Raw genomic sequence first — 18,078 nt, forward strand, 5'->3', positions numbered from 1 at the left:
AACTACATTTTAAACTCTCATTAGATGTTACCACTAGGCAGCTCAAGAAAATGGAAAGAGTGCTGGATTTAAGGGGGATCTTGTATCTACTCCAAGCTACTCTAAAAACCAACTGTGTCCTTAGGTAAGATTCCTTCTCACATTACCTCTCTGCTCTCACTTTCCTTAATTAGAGAAATAAGTATATTTAGCAAGCTAAATGGCTGTAATAAAGAATAAAAAGAAGTAGAAAAAAGTTTAATAAAACCAACTAATATATAAATGATTAGATCATGTCTGACAGTATATGTTATATATTCCATATCCATGGTCCTCAATCTTTGCAGAAAAGTGAGGGAGATACATTTTCTCAGTTCTTTCTTGGGGCCAATCATGGTCATTTCAATCACAGAGTATTCAGTATCCTTTGGTCAATTATGTAATGGTAAAAATTGCTATTTACTATAAATTATCCCTTGAGAAAGTCTTCCTGATTCCTTCTAACATTGTCATCAAGGATACTTTTGATGAATCAACATGTTATTTTCTTTTTAAAAAAATTATTATTTATTTAACTTTAACAATCCTTTTTTTTATGAATTTTAAGTTCCAAATTTTCTTCCTTTCTTCAGTTGTTCCCAATCTCTTGTAAAGAGATATTATATGATATCACTTATATATTTGAAGTCATAAAAATATATTTCCATATTTGGTTGCAATTGTGCCTGACTCTTTGTGACCTCATCTGAGGTTTTCCTGCTATGGTTTGTCATATCCTTCTACAGCTTATTTTACAGATGGAAACTGAGCTCCAATTCATTTTACAGAGGAAACTGAGCCAAACAGAATTAATTGACTTCCCCAGAATCACACAGCTAGTATTTGAGGCCAGATTTAAACTTAAGTCTTTCTGACTTCAGGCCTGGTACTCTATCCACTATGCCACCAAGGTGCTACATTTCCATATTAACTTCATTGCCAAATATTAATTAATTGATCAATTAATTAATATTAAAAACCAAGAAAAGTAAAGTGAAAAAATATACTTGAATCTGCACTCAGAGTTCATCAGTTCCATGTCTGGAGGTGGATAGCATTTTTCATCATGAGTCCTTCAGAATTGGATCATTGTCATGATCACAGTTGTCAAGTCTTTCATAGTTGATCATTTTTAAAATATTGCTGTTACAGTATACAATGTTCCCCAGATTCGTCTTTTCAGGTTTTTTTGAAACCATCTTCTTCATTCTTTATTATATAGTAAGACAGTATTTTATCCAAATAATAAACCATAACTTGTTCTCCATTCCTTAGCCCATTCTACCTCTCCTTTTCCTTTCTCCCAGTACTTTCCTTTATCATCCATTGACTCCATCTTTATACTATATTATACCATTATATTCCACTCCCTCCTATGCCTGGTCTATATATGCTCCTTCTAATTGCTCTTATAAATGGGAACATTCATATGAATTATCAGTATCTTCTTCCCATGCAAGAATACAGGGCAGGGGCAGCTATGTGGCACAGTGAATAGAGCACCAGCCCTGGAGTCAGCCCTGAGTTCAAATGTGATCTCAGACACTTAATAATTGCCTAGCTGTGTGATCTTGGGCAAGTCACTTAAATAAATATGCCTTAAATAAATATTTTTTTAAAAAGAATACATGCAATTAAACACAATTAAGTTCCTCATAATTAGACCTTCTCATCCACCCTCTCTATGATTTACCTGAGTCCTATACTGTCAATAATCAAGTTCAAACTTTCTGTTCAGCTCTGGTCATTTCAACAAAAAAGTTTTAAAGTTTCCTTTTTCATTGAGAATTCATCTTTTTCCCTAAAAGAGGATGTTCAGTTTTGCTGGGTAGTTAATTCTTGGTTGTAAACCAAGCTCTTTTGTCTTCCACAATATCATATTCCCAGCTCCTAGGAGGCCTTAATGGAGATGCTGCCAAATCCTGTATTACCCTGACTGTGGAGCCATGGTAGTTGAATTGTTTGTTTCTGGCAGCATATAGTATTTTCTTTTTGTCTTGGGAGTTTGGCTACAATATTCCTGGGTGTTTTTCTTTTGGGATATTTTTCAGAAGGTGATTGATGGATTCCCTCTTTTTATTTTACCCTCGGCTTCTAGGATCTCAGGGCAGTTTTGAAATCTTATTTCTTGAAAAATGAAGCCTAGGTTCTTTTCCTGGTCATGACCTTCAGGTAACTCAATAATTTTTAAATTATCTCTCTTGGATCTGTTTTCTAGGTCAGTTGAGAAAATGAGATATTTCACATCTAATTTTTTCATTCTTTTCATATTGTTTTATTGTTCCTTGATTTCTCACAAAGTCATCAGCTTCATTTGGCTCCATTCTATATTTGAAAGAGTAATTCTATTTAGAGAGTTTTTTATCTCCTTTTCCAGCTGGCCAATCCTGCCTTTTAAAGCATTCCCATTTGCCCTTTGGGTTGTTTTTTTCCAATTGGCCTAAACTGGTTTTTAACATGTTATTTTCTTCAGGGTTTTTTTCTGTATTTGTTTCACTAAGCTGCTGACTTGGTTTTTATGATTTTCCTACATCATTCTCATTTCTCTTCCCAATTTTTCCTCAACCTCCTTTACTTGATTTTTTTAGGGTTTTTTTTTTGTTTTTGCAAGGCAAATGGGGTTAAGTGGCTTGCCCAAGGCCACACAGCTAGGTAATTATTAAGTGTCTGAGACCGGATTTGAACCCAGGTACTCCTGACTCCAGGTGCTCTATCCACTGCGCCACCTAGCCACCCCTCAAAATCTTTTTTGAGTTCTTCCTTAGCCTGGGACCAATTCCTATTTCTCTTAAAGGCTTTGGATACAAAAGTTTCAGCTTTGTCATCTTCTGAGTGTATATTTTGATCCTCCATGGGACCAAAGTAATTTTCTATGGTTAGGTTCTTCTTTTTCTGTTGGTTGTTCATTTCCTCAGTCTATGACTGATTTACCACACTTCCAAGGCTTTGGGGAGTTTGGGAGACACCCCACAGGGACCTTAACTCCTCCAAGGTTTTATGAGAGGCTCTGACTGCTTTCTTATATGTGCTCTGGTCTATAGATGACTACAAACCCTCCCCTCTGTTCTGGAGCTGTGAGGAGGGTCACTGCTTCTCTATGGTGGTATGGGAACCCAGACTGCAACCTGGATCTGAGTGTGGGCAAAGAGCAGAACCCTGCCTCAGGGAGAGCAGAGAGACCTCTGTAGTCTCCCCCAACCTGCTTACCATCTGTGGGACTGAGCACTCTGGAAGCAGCTGCTGGGTCGCTCCACAGGTTCCCACCACAGGCTCCTGCCACAGGACTGCTCTGAGGCTGGCAGTGGACCAGGGTTCTAGACTCACTCAGGTGCTGCAGAGTTCCCTCATCACCCCTTGAAGCTGTCCTTAGCGATCCCCCGGCGGAGAGGTCTGGAAACTGCCCCCATTTTCAGGGACAACAGCACCCCACATGCTCTTCCTGGAAAGCTGAACTAGTTTGATTTGGCCTGGCTGTGCTGAGATTCTTTCCAAGCCCTGATCTGGTGAAACAGACCTTTCCTATGGCTCTTCTAAGTTGTCTTGGACTGGAAAATTGTATCACTCAGTCTTTCTGTGGTTTCTACCCCTCTAAATTTTGGCTAGAGTCATAATTTGACGGCTTTTGGAGTTGTGAGGGGGCATGTTTTGGGGAATTCCTGCCCTCATATTGCCATCTTGGTCCCTCCATGTTTTTCTAAATCAAGCAGATTATCATTTCTTGGATCATAGTGGTATTCCAATACAATTATATGCTAGCTGAAAGATTTTCTCTGAAGTTTTTTTTTCCAATTTTTCTCTTTTCCTTCTATTCCTGGCTGCAGGAATTTTAATTTAAAATTTAAAATGAATAAAATAAAATGAATTTAAACTTCAACAATGCTCTTGCCTTATAACATAGTTTTATTGTGGATCACTCCTGCTTTCCTTATGTATATAAGGAGAGAGAATGTCTCTATACTAATTATCCAGCAAAGGACTTAAAAAAAAAAAAACTTGACTAGAATATTTGCATTAACCAGTAGATGATATATTATCTAACTAGCCTGAACCTCTTTATTTACTTTCTGGCACAGATCTGAAGGAATTTTATTAATAGGATGTAGCATGTTTTCGGGCCACAAGGGTGCACAAGAGCCTACAAACCCCTAGGTTCCTGCCTTCAATATGATGGCTGCCAACAGGTATTTGACTCTGAAGTGGATTTTGTGTTAATCTCTCACTGCATCAGTTCAATTTAGTCTAGGGGAGGAAATGAAATATGCCTCAAAATATTAAAAATATGGAATCTGTTATCTATATGTAATTGGGAACTGACCATTGAGCTCAATTCTTACAAGCATGTGCAAAGTGTTCTGCTATTGACAGTCCATCCTGCCTTGAGTCTGAGCAGACATTGTATTCTGCAACTAGTTTTGGTTCATTAGATTCATGGTGAAGAGGAAACATTTTTATTAGTTGCAAAAAAGAATATGGCATTAGTTAGCAAGAGTCTGGCCCTTGTTTGGTTCTTTATTAGTTCTTCCTTGCCTACTTGCTATTCAGGTAAAAGATGATGCAAAATGAGAGGTCTACCCAACTAAAGTCAACACATGGCCCATGAATAGAGACCTTTGTTTTTTGCATCTTTGAATTTGTTCTTTCTTGTTTTAGGTGAAGGACACTGGTCAAAAATGTCAGTTGAGAGAACCTCCAGAAGTGGAGTCCATTTCAGGATTTGTTAGAAGAAAGACAGTGAGAAGCAAAGAACTTAGCAATTTGCCTGGTCCATGGCAGCAGTAGCAGAGGAGGACTCATTCATCCCCTGTCCCTAGTATGTTTAGAAGTGAACTAAATGAAATAAATGCTATGTAGAAAATGCTTTAAGTCTGAGTAGTCTGAGTTCATTTTCCCCAGAAAGAAGTGCTATAGGAAAAAGTTGGGGGATAAATATTTGTTCTCCTGATTTTGTTCTACATTTTCAGTAAACATATTTTTGCAAAAGCTAATTGCTGTTAAAAGATTAAGATAACTGGGGGTACAGATGGCTGACAGTAGGGGAATACATCACAATGATTGCTCAAGCTGATGGCACTTCTCAAACTGCTCAAGGGTACCCCCAGAATGCTGAGAAGAAAATATAACCAGCCTTGCTTGGGAGAATGAAAATACTAATGAGAAAAATATATGGCAGGCAATTAAAACACTTAAATAGATAATGAATTATTTACATAGGTAAATGGAAAATCAAAAGTTGGAAATGGACAACAAAAATATTAATCACCATAATAATTTCATCCACAAATTTAGTCAATGTATATCAATTGCTAAAAGGAGACCAAAAGAGCCCAGAAAGTACCTTAATCAACAAATTTCTGGTCTACTTTTCAAATGGAGAGATACTGCTACCAAAGAGCAACATTGGGTTAAAATATAAATATTTTTGGAAAGTCTCACAATGGAGAATAATGAATAATTATAAACAGAATTGTCTCATAAAGCAAATAGAACCAGTTTAAAGAAGGCTTGGCCAAGATATCCAACTTATCAAAAAAATTTTCCAAGTGAATCCAAGGATAAATATGGAAAGATTATAAAAAGAAGCTAAATGGAGGATGTTAGATTAAAAAAATTAAAGACTTTTCTATCAAGGATAGCAAAATCACTACCTTTGGAAGTTGCCATTAAATGCCTGGATTTGCTTATATAAAAGGCAGAAATGTCACTAAAATAAAGATAAGGAAAGTAGCTAAATATATAGATCTGTATGAGATGTGATAAATTATGAGGATCAATATATGTTATCAACACACAAAATAAAAGTACCAAAGGTGTGGGGAAAAAAATCTTAAACCTTATTGATGCTGAAAAAAATTGACTGAGAACATCTACATAACTGTCATTTTTTTTTTTGCCTATACAAAATTCATATGAGAGTCATTTACACATGAATCCAGGGCATCTTTGACATGTCTATTAGGGAACAAGTAAATTTTCATCTGTAATATTTTCTTTTTTTTTATTTAGCATATTTTACCTTGAATGAGATTATCAACACTTACAATTTGCAAATCAAGGTAACAAAGAAAGAAAACATAAGTCATTTAGTGTTGCCAAACAAATTCATAAACCAGAAATAAGAGTCAGAAGTATTAACAGTCTTCAAATATCTAGACATTATTTCTTGACTAAGAAACAAAATAAATGGACATTCTCTTTTATACATAGCAACAGTGAATATATATTAATTATCAAATATCACATTTAAGGCTCAGACTTTTATTCACAATAGAGCTTTAGCCACAAAAATAACCCTAATTAAACAAATAGGCTTCTATGGAGAAATATATATATATATATATGTTATATATATAATATATATATATATATAAAACAGGTCAAAAAAGAATATCAGATATGAAAAATAATCCATTTAATCCAAATCCAGTTAAGTAACTAAAGCAGCCTATACTCCTATCCATAACAAGTCAGAAAAATGCAAAAATCCCTGAGAATCCTAGCTTCCTATTACTGATTGTTATGTGGATAGAATTCTGAGTGGTCTGAATTTACAGCCCTCAGTTCTGCCTGTTGTAATGATGCTCAGGTCTCCTTTATCTTCTTGATTAAAGCTTATAGTCAGAACATCAGGGCGAACTATGGCTTGAATTCACATAACAACATTTACAGATGCAGAAGATTATGGAGAACCTGCCTCAAAGCAATACAGGGCATAGCGCTGGCATCAGCAGGGATGCTCATTACTGAACGGAGCAGCTTCTTGATGATGTTCTTCAGGCATTGGTAGGCTTCATTCAAGTCGCGGGCAATGACTGTCCCTCCAGTTGTAGGGCCAGATGCCTGCAGATGTTTCTAAACTCCACACTATCAGGTGGACCGGGAAGTTCTCCAGTTGGTGCAGGGGCTTCAGAATGCTCTGCTCCACCCGGATCAGCTGCGAAGTGGACTCGACGACGCGGTTCAACACGGTGGGCACCACCACGCGGGCCAGCTTGCAGGGGTCCCGGGCGGCGGCGTCCCGCTCCCCTCCGGGCCGGGCCTCTGCCGAGCCCCCGCCCCCATCGCTCGGGCCCCCGGCCCTCTCGCGGTCCTCCGGGCGGCCCCCGGCCCCGGGGCTCCGGACACGGGGCCGGGCCCCAGCGGCCCGGCCCGTCGGCCCCGCTGCTGCAGGAGCCGCAGGGTCTGCAGGGCCACCACCTGGAGATTGAGGGCGGCCTGGAGGAGGGTCCGGCTGGCCATGACCGGCCGCCTTCGGCTCCGCCACGCTCCCCATCGGTAATATTTTCTAATGGGTAACTTTTTTTCTCTTTTAGTTACTTAAAGATGAAAAGAATATAAGATCATATCACACTTGCTATGTATCAGGGAAAAGTTCTTGAATTGGTAGAAGAAACTGCTCCCTGGGAGTACTTTTACAACCAGTCTTTAACCAACATCATTTAAGATTCTCTGTAGTAGGGGGCAGCTAGGTGGATAAAGCACCGGCCCTGGAGTCAGGAGCACCTGGGTTCAAATCCAGCCTCAGACACGGAATAATTACCTAGCTGTGTGGCCTTGGGCAAGCCACTGAACCCATCTGCTTTGCAAAAAACTAAAAAAAAAAATCTCTGTAGCAGCAAAAATAACCCTGTCCAATGATCCTTTCCTAATAAAGATTAGTTGAGTCATAAAGAGGAAGATGCATATTTGTCAAGAGCATCAAGCCCTTTGTGATAGAGTAGGTCAATGCTGTTGGTGAGGTCCTCTAGATCCTCCAGTTTGTGAATATTGCTGCTGGTTGAACCTCCTGGAAGAGACCTGTAATCACTCAAAAGAGTATGACCTTGGGGCGGCTAAGTGGTGCAATGGATAGAGCACCAGCCCTGGAGTCAGGAGGACCTGGGTTCAAATCTGATCTCAGACACTTCATAATTACCTAGCCGTGTGGCCTTGGGCAAGCTATTTAACCCCATTTACCTTGCAAAAACCTAAAAAAAAAAAAGAGTATGACCTGACCATGCACAGAGCAACCATCAAGTAGATGAAGAATGTCTATGGTCCAGATCTCAACATGCAACTGGAAGGACATACTATTAAGCAGAGCTTCTCTACATTTTTTTTTAGGATTTTGAGAGGTTAAAAGAAATCAACTATATTATATATAATTATCAAAAATAATTTTAAAAAATAATCAAACTCATGGACCCAATTTAAGAAAACATTGAACAGAGGAAGAAAGATGACTTAGATTGCTTTTAGAAAATTGTAAAGCTCATTTACTGATCCCAAGCTTTCTACAAAAGCAAAGGTCCATTTTTCAATACCAATATTTTACTAGCGTTGTTGCATAGCAATGAGATATGGGACACAAGTGCCTCTAAAGAACTAAAAATAAAAATGTTCGAGGCAATGAAGAATCCTGCTTGTATGGTAAAGATAAATCTCAATCTCTCTGCATCTATTTCCACATCCATAAACTGAGGAAGTGATATTTATACTAATTACCTTGTAGTGTTGCTAAAATAAAACTACAAAAGAAGGTAATTGCTATTATTTGTCAGCTCTTTAGTGGAAGACTTTTCTAGTCTGTATTTTTCTTTTTTAGATTTTTGCTGGGCAAATGGGGTTAAGTGGCTTGCCCAGGCCACACGGTTAGGTAATTATTAAGTGTCTGAGTCCACATTTGAACTCAGGTCCTCCTGACTCCAGGGCCAGTGCTCTATCTACTGTGCAACCTAGCCACCCCTCTAGTCTGTATTTTTGCCTCTCAATCTGACTGCACTGATGTTAGTTGTACAGAATTTTTTACTTTTATCTATTTTTGTCTTGGAAATTTTCTTTCAGTCATGGTGTTCACCCTTTATCTAAGGTTGAGTTAACTTTCCATTATGCATTTAGTTAAACCTTTATATCATTATCTTCTAAGCTACTGGTCTCCTTGGATCAAGTCTCTCCCCTCTCTAATTTATTTTCTACAGTTGCCAGAGTGAGAATTCTAAACTACAGGTCTAATGTTCCTTGGCCAAATAATGAAACTAGTCACCTATTACTTTCTGAATAAAATACAAGGTCTTCTTACTTGCCATTTAAATTCCTTCATAACTTGGTTTCTGTGGTTCTTCTTTGCTGAATTTTCATCCAGGTTGGGTGAGATTACCATGGGTATCCTCCAAGGTGTCCATTTTGTCTCTCCCTTTATCCCATCTCCCATGAATTTAGTTATATTTCCAAAAAGATGATTCTCAAAACTATTTTCCTAGCACTAATCTCAATTCTGACTATCAGTCAATCTCCAGTTGTTTACTGGACATCTCATATTGCATGGCCAGAGACTTCTTAAATTCAATATCTAAAACTGAACTCATTCTTCACCTCCAAATAACCTAGGCGTCATCCTTGCCTCCTCACTCTCTCTTTACTACTCCACAGCCGTATTCAATCACACACCTTATAATCATTATACTCAACCTTAACAAAATCTATTACCATAATGGTGAAGAACATTTAATTCCTGGACTGTTTCAGTAAGCTAGTAGTCTACTGGTTGGTCTTCTTGCCTCAAGTCTCTCCCCACTCCACCAGTCCATTGTCTACTTAGTTTTTACAATGATTTTCCTAAATCAAAGGTTTGACCATGGTTATCCCTTATTTAATAAATTTCAGTTCTTCGCTAGTATCTTCAGATCAAGTTTAACATCTTTTTTGGTTTTTAGGACATCTGGGTGGCACATTGAATAGTATGCTGGGCTTGGAGTTTAGAAAACATGAATTCAAAAGGGTAAAAACATCACTTGTACAAAAATATTCATAGCAGCCCTGTTTGTGGTGGCAAAGAATTGGAACTCAAGTAAATGTCCTTCAGTTGGGGAATGGCTTAGCAAACTGTGGTATATGTATGTCATGGAACACTATTGTTCTATTAGAAACCAGGAGGGAGGGGCAGCTAGGTGGCACAGTGCCGGCTCTGAGTTCAAATCCGACCTCAGACACATAATAATTACCTAGCTGTGTGGCCTTGGGCAAGCCACTTAACCCCATTGCCTAAAAAAAACAAAAAAAAAACAAAACCAGGAGTCAAGGGAATCAGGGAAGCCTGGAGGGATTTGCATGAACTGATGCTGAGTGAGATGAGCAGAACCAGAAAAACACTACACCCTAGCAGCAACATGGGGGTGATGATCAAACTTGATGGACTCGCTCATTCCATTAGTGCAACAATCAAGGACAAGTTGGGGCTGCCTGTGATGGAGAATACCTTCTGTATCCAGAGAAACAACTGTGGAGTTTGAACAAAGACCAAGGACTATTACCTTAAATTTAGGAAAAAAACTGATATCTTGTCCAATCTTCCTATCTCTCATACTTTGTTTCCTCCTTAAGGATATGATTTCTCTCATCACACTCAATTTGGATCAATGTATACCATGGAAACAATATAAAGACTGACAAATTGCCTTCTGTGTGGGGTGGGAGGAGGGAAGTAAGATTAGGGGAAGAATTGTAAAACTCAAAATAAATAAAATCTTTAATCTAAAAACAAAACAAAACAGAACAAAAAAACATGAACTCAAACCCTGCATTAGACACTTCCTTTTTGGGTGACTCTGGGCAAGTCATTTAATCCTATTTGGTTCAGTTTTCCTTAGCTGTAATATGAGTTGGGGAAGGAAATGGCAAGCCACTCCAGAATCATAGCCAAGAAAAAATCATTGACTACCAAAAGGAGTCAAAAGAGGTGGGTACAACTGAAAAATGACTAAACAACAAACATTTGTCTTTTGAAGCCTATTTTAATCTGACTCCTTATCCTCCTCTCTTTCCCTCTGCATTTGTTGGCTTCCTTCAGGTCTCAGGTAAAATCTCATCTTCTACAAGAAGCCTTTTCTCAATTCCCTTAATATTTTAAGACAATGGAGTTAAGTGGCTTGCACAAGGTCATACAGCTAGGTAGTTATCAAGTGTCTGAGGTCAGATTTGGATTCAGGTCCTCCTGACTCCAGGGCCTGTTCTCTATCCACTGTACCATCCAGGTGTCCCACCATTAATGCTTTTTTTAAGTTCAGTTTTTTTTTTCCAGCTCTATTTTTCCCTCTGGTGTTCCCTTTGCTCCTCCACCTCCCTTTGAGGAAAGCAAGGGGGGAAATTTTGACATCACTTACTAACATGTATTGTTAAGAAAAACAAACTTCAACATGTCCCCAAAAAGACTATATGCCTCAATTTGCACTCTGAGTAGATCATCTCATAGTCTCATCCTGCAGCCTCTGGAATTGTAGCTGGTTACTATGTTGGACAGTTTCCTAAGTCTTCAAAGTTGTGCTTACTAGATTAATATTATTCTATAAATTGTTCCACTTACTTCACTTTGCTGAATCAACTGAAGTAGAACAATTCGTATAATAATTAATAATAATTAATAATAATAATAATAATAATAATAATAATAAACTATCAGTTCATTCAAGTCTTCCCAGGTTTTTGTGAAATCATTCTCTTCATTTCTTTTTTCCTTTTCTTTTGGTATTTAAATTTCATTTTTTGCCTTACATGGTGGAATATATCTCTATTTGCATGACCTAAACTTCACCTTTTTCATGACTCATCCAAACATTATACAAATACACACATACATACACACACAGAAGTATTTACATTTAACTTTACTTGGTACTGTTATGGTGGAAATAAAAAAGAATCTGAGTAATTACCGCCAGGCAACAATTTATTAAACATCGTAGGCAATTGTAATACAAACTGGGACCAGGGCTCTCAACAGCCACAGACCCCAAAGCTCGGTTTCCGAATCTGAAGGACTGTAGAGATATTTGGCTTGTCGTTGTGATCTCCCCTAAACGAAGCGACTGGGCAAAGGGAATCCTCTGGACACTTACTTACCTGGAGTTGAAATCTGATTTCACAAAATGGTGGATGAAAGGTAAAATGGAGCTACGCGCGCTAATTTGCCTGTCACTGTTGCCCTTTACTATTAGAAAGCTCGAGGCCAGTAAGGCAGCGGATCTCGCATGGTCCAAAGCACCGTTCCTGTCACATTGTGCGCCGTAAAGCAACAAGTTAGTGACCCCCTGGGTTGCCCCATGGCAGGCCCGTTCCAGTGCTTTAGTGCCAATAAACCTGAGCTCTCAAAGTTGGTTTCAGGATGGTTTCTGAGCCCGCGCTAAAGCCGCGTCCGGCCGGGCCGGGCCGGGCCGGGCCGGGCCGGGCCGGGCCCCGCGGGCTCCGCTCGCCGCCTTCCTCTCCGCGGCTCCAGTCTGCAACTTGGGAGAGAAAGAAGTGTGTTCAGAGGCGGAGGGGAAGGGGGGCCGGGAGGGAGGGAGGGGCGGCGGGGCCCCGCCCCCGAGGCCAGAGGGCCCCCCCGGGGCTCCCCACCAATACTCTCAGCCCTCCTCACAGTGAATCCGGCTCTCCCGGCTTCACGGAACATTATTAACCCAGGAGACGCTCTACAGGTCAGAGTCCCCCAAAACATCTCGGGGATCATCAATACTCAACAGAGGCGCCCCAGGATCCCCAAATTCTGCCCAATGGGCCCCCCAAACACAGCCCCGGGGTTCACATACGCACACTGCAGTCCTCGCGATCACCTTCTCAAGTTCCCCAAAGTTCCCATGAATCACCCTCAGACGCATCTCCGAAGTTCGCCCCCAAATCCACGCTCCCCACCTCTGTGCCTCGGCTCCGAAACCTCCGAATTTTTGTTTCAACAACCCAAACCCCGAAAACACCGCGAGGAATTCCCAGCCCGTGTTCTGGACTTTGCGCACACTTCCCAGAGCCTCCTAGCAGGGCCCCCGCCCAGGAGCCCCAACGCCCCAACTCCGGCCCCCCAGAAGCCCCGGGGCAGCTTCCTCTCGGGCTCCCCTCCCCGGAGCCCCCGAGGCCTCTCCCGGGCCTGGGAAAGGGGCCCCCGCCCGGCAGATGCGCCGAAGGGCAACGCCTCCCTCGGAGGGCCCGCCCGGGCTCGGGGGGCGCCCCCCTGGGGAGCCCCTCGGGCCCCTCTTCCCCGGGCCGGGCCGCCTTGGGCCGGACGCCGGCCCTCCTCCGGCCGGGCTCGGCCCCGCAGCCCCCCGCCCCGCGCCCTGCTCTGCCTCTCCCCGCCTCCTGGGAGACTCGGCCTGGGGAAAGCGGCTTCTCCCGGCCGCTCCTCCGCCTGCCCTGCCCGTGCCAGCCCCGCCGCCTCCCCCATCTCTGCTCAGCCCTCTCCTTCGTCTTCCCCGCCTCGTCCCGGCTTCCCGAGCTCCCTCCATCCCCTCGGGTCTCCCTCCTCCTTGCTTTACCCCTCCCCATCCTGCCTCTCCATCTTCGCCGCCTTTGTCCCGACCCCCGCCCCCCCCCCCCCCCCCGAGCCATTCAAGTCTACTTTCTGGATCCCAGAGTCTGGGCCAGAGAAGTTCTGGGCGGATCCGGGCCCATCTATGGGGCGGAAACTTCCTGGCCCGACCCCCAGGACCTCTTCTAGAGTTGGAGAAAAGCGGGGAGAGGGGCTGCCACCCCGATCTCCTCCCCCCACCTCCATCCCACACTTTTGTGTGCCCTTGAGCAAGAGGGGACAGAAAGAAGCAGGACTTATTAAAACTGTCCTCCATATAAGCTTAGATCTTCCCAGAGCACTGACCTTGGAGTCAGTAAGAGAGTTGGAATCTGGCCCCAGACACTTGGCTCTTACCAGCAGTGTGACCTTGGGCAAGTCACTTAACCGTAATTGCCTCGCATCCAAGATATCTCCAGTTGTCCAGACTCATATCTGAGCACTGAACCCAGATGGTTCTGGAGGAGGAAATGAGACCGGTGAATTAGCACAGCACCTTCACGCTCAAATCCAACTTGCTTGTCATGGCATCACCTCCCTCATCTTCTGGTCTTCTTAGAAAATGAAGGACAAAAACATTAAATCCATCACCACAACACTTTGTTTTCAAAGCTCTTTCACTTGGAAATTGGGAAACTGGGCAGGAGGCCTACACTGCAGTTCCCAGATTATCAATCCACAAATGGACAGAATTTAGAAGACAGAGATGCTTAGACAAGTAGGAGACCTGGTTTCATAGGTTCAAAGCCAAAGAGTTCCTTCTTTCACCTTGTTAGACTTACTCCCCCTTAGTTTCCGCTTATAATAAATGAGGGGATTGATATTTTACTAAGTGTGGTTAGAGCACTCTAAGATGCTTTCAAGGAGTCCTTGAGGTCAAAACTATTTCTATAATACCTAGATACTGCTACTAAAACATTCCTCTCTTTTCTAATTATATTATCTTGGTGAGATCGAATTTTCTTCACATACTACAGCAAATTGACTGTGCCAGATGAAAATCCAGCTGTCTCCTATTAAGTCAGACTTTCAAAGAGATTTGCAAAAAACGTGAAAAACAATAAATCTCATTTTTTGGAAAATATTTTTCACTAAAATGTGACTTGTTAACAAATGCCTAATGGTTGTGACTTTTAACTAAATTAGTAAGCATTTTTAAAATGTTTGTTTTAATTTCTAATATGGTAAATATCAAGATATAATCTGTCCAACTCTGAAAATAAATTAACACAGTGCCAGAGATTATACACCAACTGTTAACTCTGAAAAATAAACAAAAAAGACTCTCTTTTTTACTATTAGGAGACATCATGTTTTCAGGAACAGCGAGAAAGCTGTGTCCAGAACTTGGCATGACAATTGTTTGTGGGCACTGTCTCGATGAACTCTGATGCAGTTAAATCACAGATTTGACTCAAACTAGTCCCAGGTAGTCCCTGAGCTCAGATAAGCCCTGCAGGAACCATGGTTCTGTCATGATGCCCTGCTAAGACATTTTTCACCATACAAATTTGCTTCATTGTTGCTGTTACCCCTTACTGACATGACTAAACCTCACTGTTTGATTCTTTGTCTAGCCACAACCATATATATCAAGGCTTGGTTGGATGGTTGATTGGTTTTTGTTCCCAAAGACCACCAAAATGACATCACTGTGTTTGAGACAAATTGCAGTGTGTCTGACTGTGGATGATCAGACCAATATGAGCTTGTAATATTCTACCACTGGTCAGGCACAAGTAGTCCACGTGAACTCCTGGAGTGGGTACTCTAAACTTATATATATCAAATTTCCTTTGAGCTGCTTCATTTCTGCCTTTCTCATAGAATACAGCACGCTCATTAATAAGAACACACACACTGGGCTGGGGGTCCTGTGCCAGTGTCTCCTATGCTGTACAATTAATTATAAATTTCTTCAATGAGACCTGCAGGGTGTCTTGGTATCATTTCATCTGATCCCCTTGTGAGCAGTGAGTTCTCCAGAAAATAGTTTTTTTGGCAAGCATTCATCTGGCATTCTAACAACATGTACAGCCCATTGTAGTTGTACTCTTGTAGTATTGTTGCAATGTAAGGCAGTTTTGCCCAAGAAAGGACCTCAGTATCTGGTATCAAGGCTTAATCTTGCTTCCTTGGATCTCTTTAATCCTAGCACAGACCCAGGCACAAGTGTATAGTTTCCCTCCAACAACAAAATAAAGTTTTTTGCTTATAACCTCTGTGAACTCTTTTTTTTTCTTTTTCAGAGTTGACATTTGATATAAAGTCCCTTGTTATGGATTCCCAATGAATACTTATCGCTCCCCCCCAAAATACAATTGTGGAGTTACATGAGTAAAAGGAACTTATCAATTATTTCCCAATAGCAATGTGTGCTGACCAAGGAAAAAAAGTTTCATTCAACTCTAAAATGCTATGATTTGAATGTTGATTCTAAAAAAGTCCCTCTTTTTTTCTGGACCCCAGAATCCCTTTTATTCATTCCAAATTATTGAACCATTTACTCTGATCATCCCTGAAGTGAGGGGATCATGTAAAGAGGGGTTAAACTGGGGCGGCTAGGTGGCATAGTGGATAAAGCACTGGCCTTGGAGTCAGGAGTACCTGGGTTCAAATCCAGTCTCAGACACTTAATAATTACCTAGCTGTGTGGCCTTGGGCAAGCCACTTAATCCCATTTGCCTTGTGAAAACCTTAAAAAAAAAAAAAGAGGGGTTAAACTGAGGTTAAGAATTTATATAAACTATATCTATATAGATATATATATACATACATACAAATATATATATATTTATATTGAAGCAAAGTGAAGTGGGAAGAACTAGGAAATTCTGGTGCACAATACACCAGCAATATTAAGGTGATCAACTGTGAAAGTGTTGGCTATTCTGATCAAAACAATAATCCAAGGCAATTCCAAAAAACTACTGCTGACAATATATTATTCACCTACAAAGAGACAGAACTGATGAATTTTGTGGTCAAACTGAATGAAGTATCATTTTCTTCCTTTTTTTTTTAAATATGGCTAATATGGAAGTATATTTTATATGATTTCACATGTCAACTGATAAAATATTGCTTTTCAATGGGTGGGGAAGGAGGTTGGAGGGAGAGAATATGAAACTCAAAAATGTAAGAAAGAATGCCAAAAATGAAGAATAAATTAAAATGGAATGACATCTTTGCTTTATCCTTGGTCTCATTTGCAAAGGCCTCTAGAGTTTATAATATGGTTCTTTCTTAAGACAAGGTCTATTTATTTCTTTAGTTTTCATAAGTTTGAATAGAAATGGGTGTTGTATTTTTGTCATGTCTTTTGTTTTGATTTAGTGTGACTTTTTTTATAAATAGGGTCTATTAGTTTTATAATTTAATATTTGATTAACTTTGCATTCTTGGTATAAATCCAATCTAGTCATAATGCATAATTAAAATATCATTTTAGTCTCACTGCTAATATTTTATATGTTTGCATCAATATTCATTAGGGATATTGGTTTATAGCAGAGATTCTTAAGCTGGGGATCCAGGTTTTGTTTGTTTTTTTAGGTTTTTGCCAGGCAGTGGAGTTAAGTGGCTTGCCCAAAGCCACACAGCTAGGTAATTATTAAGTGTCTGAGGCCGGATTTGAATTCAGCTACTCCTAACTACTGTCTATACAGAGCGCCACCTAGCTGCCTTGGGACCCAGATTTTTAAAAAAATATTTTGCCAACTTTGTTTTGAAATGTTTTTTATTATATCCAATATAAAATATTCTGAGGAGTCTATAGGTTTTAACAGACTGTCTAAAGGGTCTATAATACCAAAAAGGTAAAGGAATTCTGGTTTTCTCTTTACTGTCTTTCTTTACTTTAAGAATCTAATTCATATTTAGTATCAGAGAAGGAATGACAGGAGGTATCATATACCAGGCAAGTCAAACTACCACCATCATCTTAACTACCATCTCCCTTAAGACTAATGGAGACAGCCCAAGAAACCTGAATCCAAGAACTTTGGAAATAGCCATCACCCTACTCCAGTCACCAGAACTGTCTTCACACCCCAAAGCTCCACTGAAGGAAGGAATCAATGGTGGTGAAGGAATCTTGCTCATCACCAACAAACTTCTGACCAATTAATTCCTATGGATAGTAAGTATAAGAATCACAGAGTAGCAGTACCAATTCTATTCCAGACTACTTTTGCTACTACAGATCAGCTCTCAGAACCATGAACTAGGAAAGCAACACTTGTGGAAAAGGAACCAGTCGTTCCCACCAACTGCCATGATGTCACTCATGGGATAGCCTAGATGAAGCAGCATGTCTCTCCCTCTTGAAGGAGAAAGAGGAGGGAATATGTACCAGGAAAGTCAAACTATTACTGACGTTGTCTTTGACAATCAGCTCCCCTCAGATCCTGACAGAGATAGTCTGGGACCCTGATTTCCAAAGTCTTGGGAATAGCAATACTTCCAGTCCAATTCTTGAAGCCACCATCCTGAATAGCAACTGCTGTGGAGATAGTTTGAAAACTATTCTTGCTTGTGCTAGTCATAGCTTTTGAAAACCCAGGACAAAAAGTTCTTGCCATCAAAATCCTTGACACTGTCAAATGGTCAACATCAGAAATTGATATTTTATCAGTGGAAATGGCATTAAAGATATTGTCATCTTCTTGGCTGCCATACCCAAAGAAACATGGGCCATGGAACTTGATATGATTTGCACTTGAAATTTTCTTTATGAGTTGTTTCCCCCATTAGAA

The 18,078-nt window shown here is 40.6% G+C and overlaps 1 pseudogene; it reads right to left on the bottom strand.

Annotated features, from left to right (window-relative positions):
* Window positions 1-6,445: 6,445 nt before the first annotated feature.
* Window positions 6,446-7,254, bottom strand: LOC141488983 (leukemia-associated protein 7 homolog pseudogene; annotated as a pseudogene).
* Between the last annotated feature and the right edge of the window lie 10,824 nt (window positions 7,255-18,078).

Source organism: Macrotis lagotis, chromosome 1, assembly GCF_037893015.1.
Source record: "Macrotis lagotis isolate mMagLag1 chromosome 1, bilby.v1.9.chrom.fasta, whole genome shotgun sequence".
In the NCBI taxonomy this organism is placed as follows: Eukaryota; Metazoa; Chordata; class Mammalia; order Peramelemorphia; family Peramelidae; genus Macrotis; species Macrotis lagotis.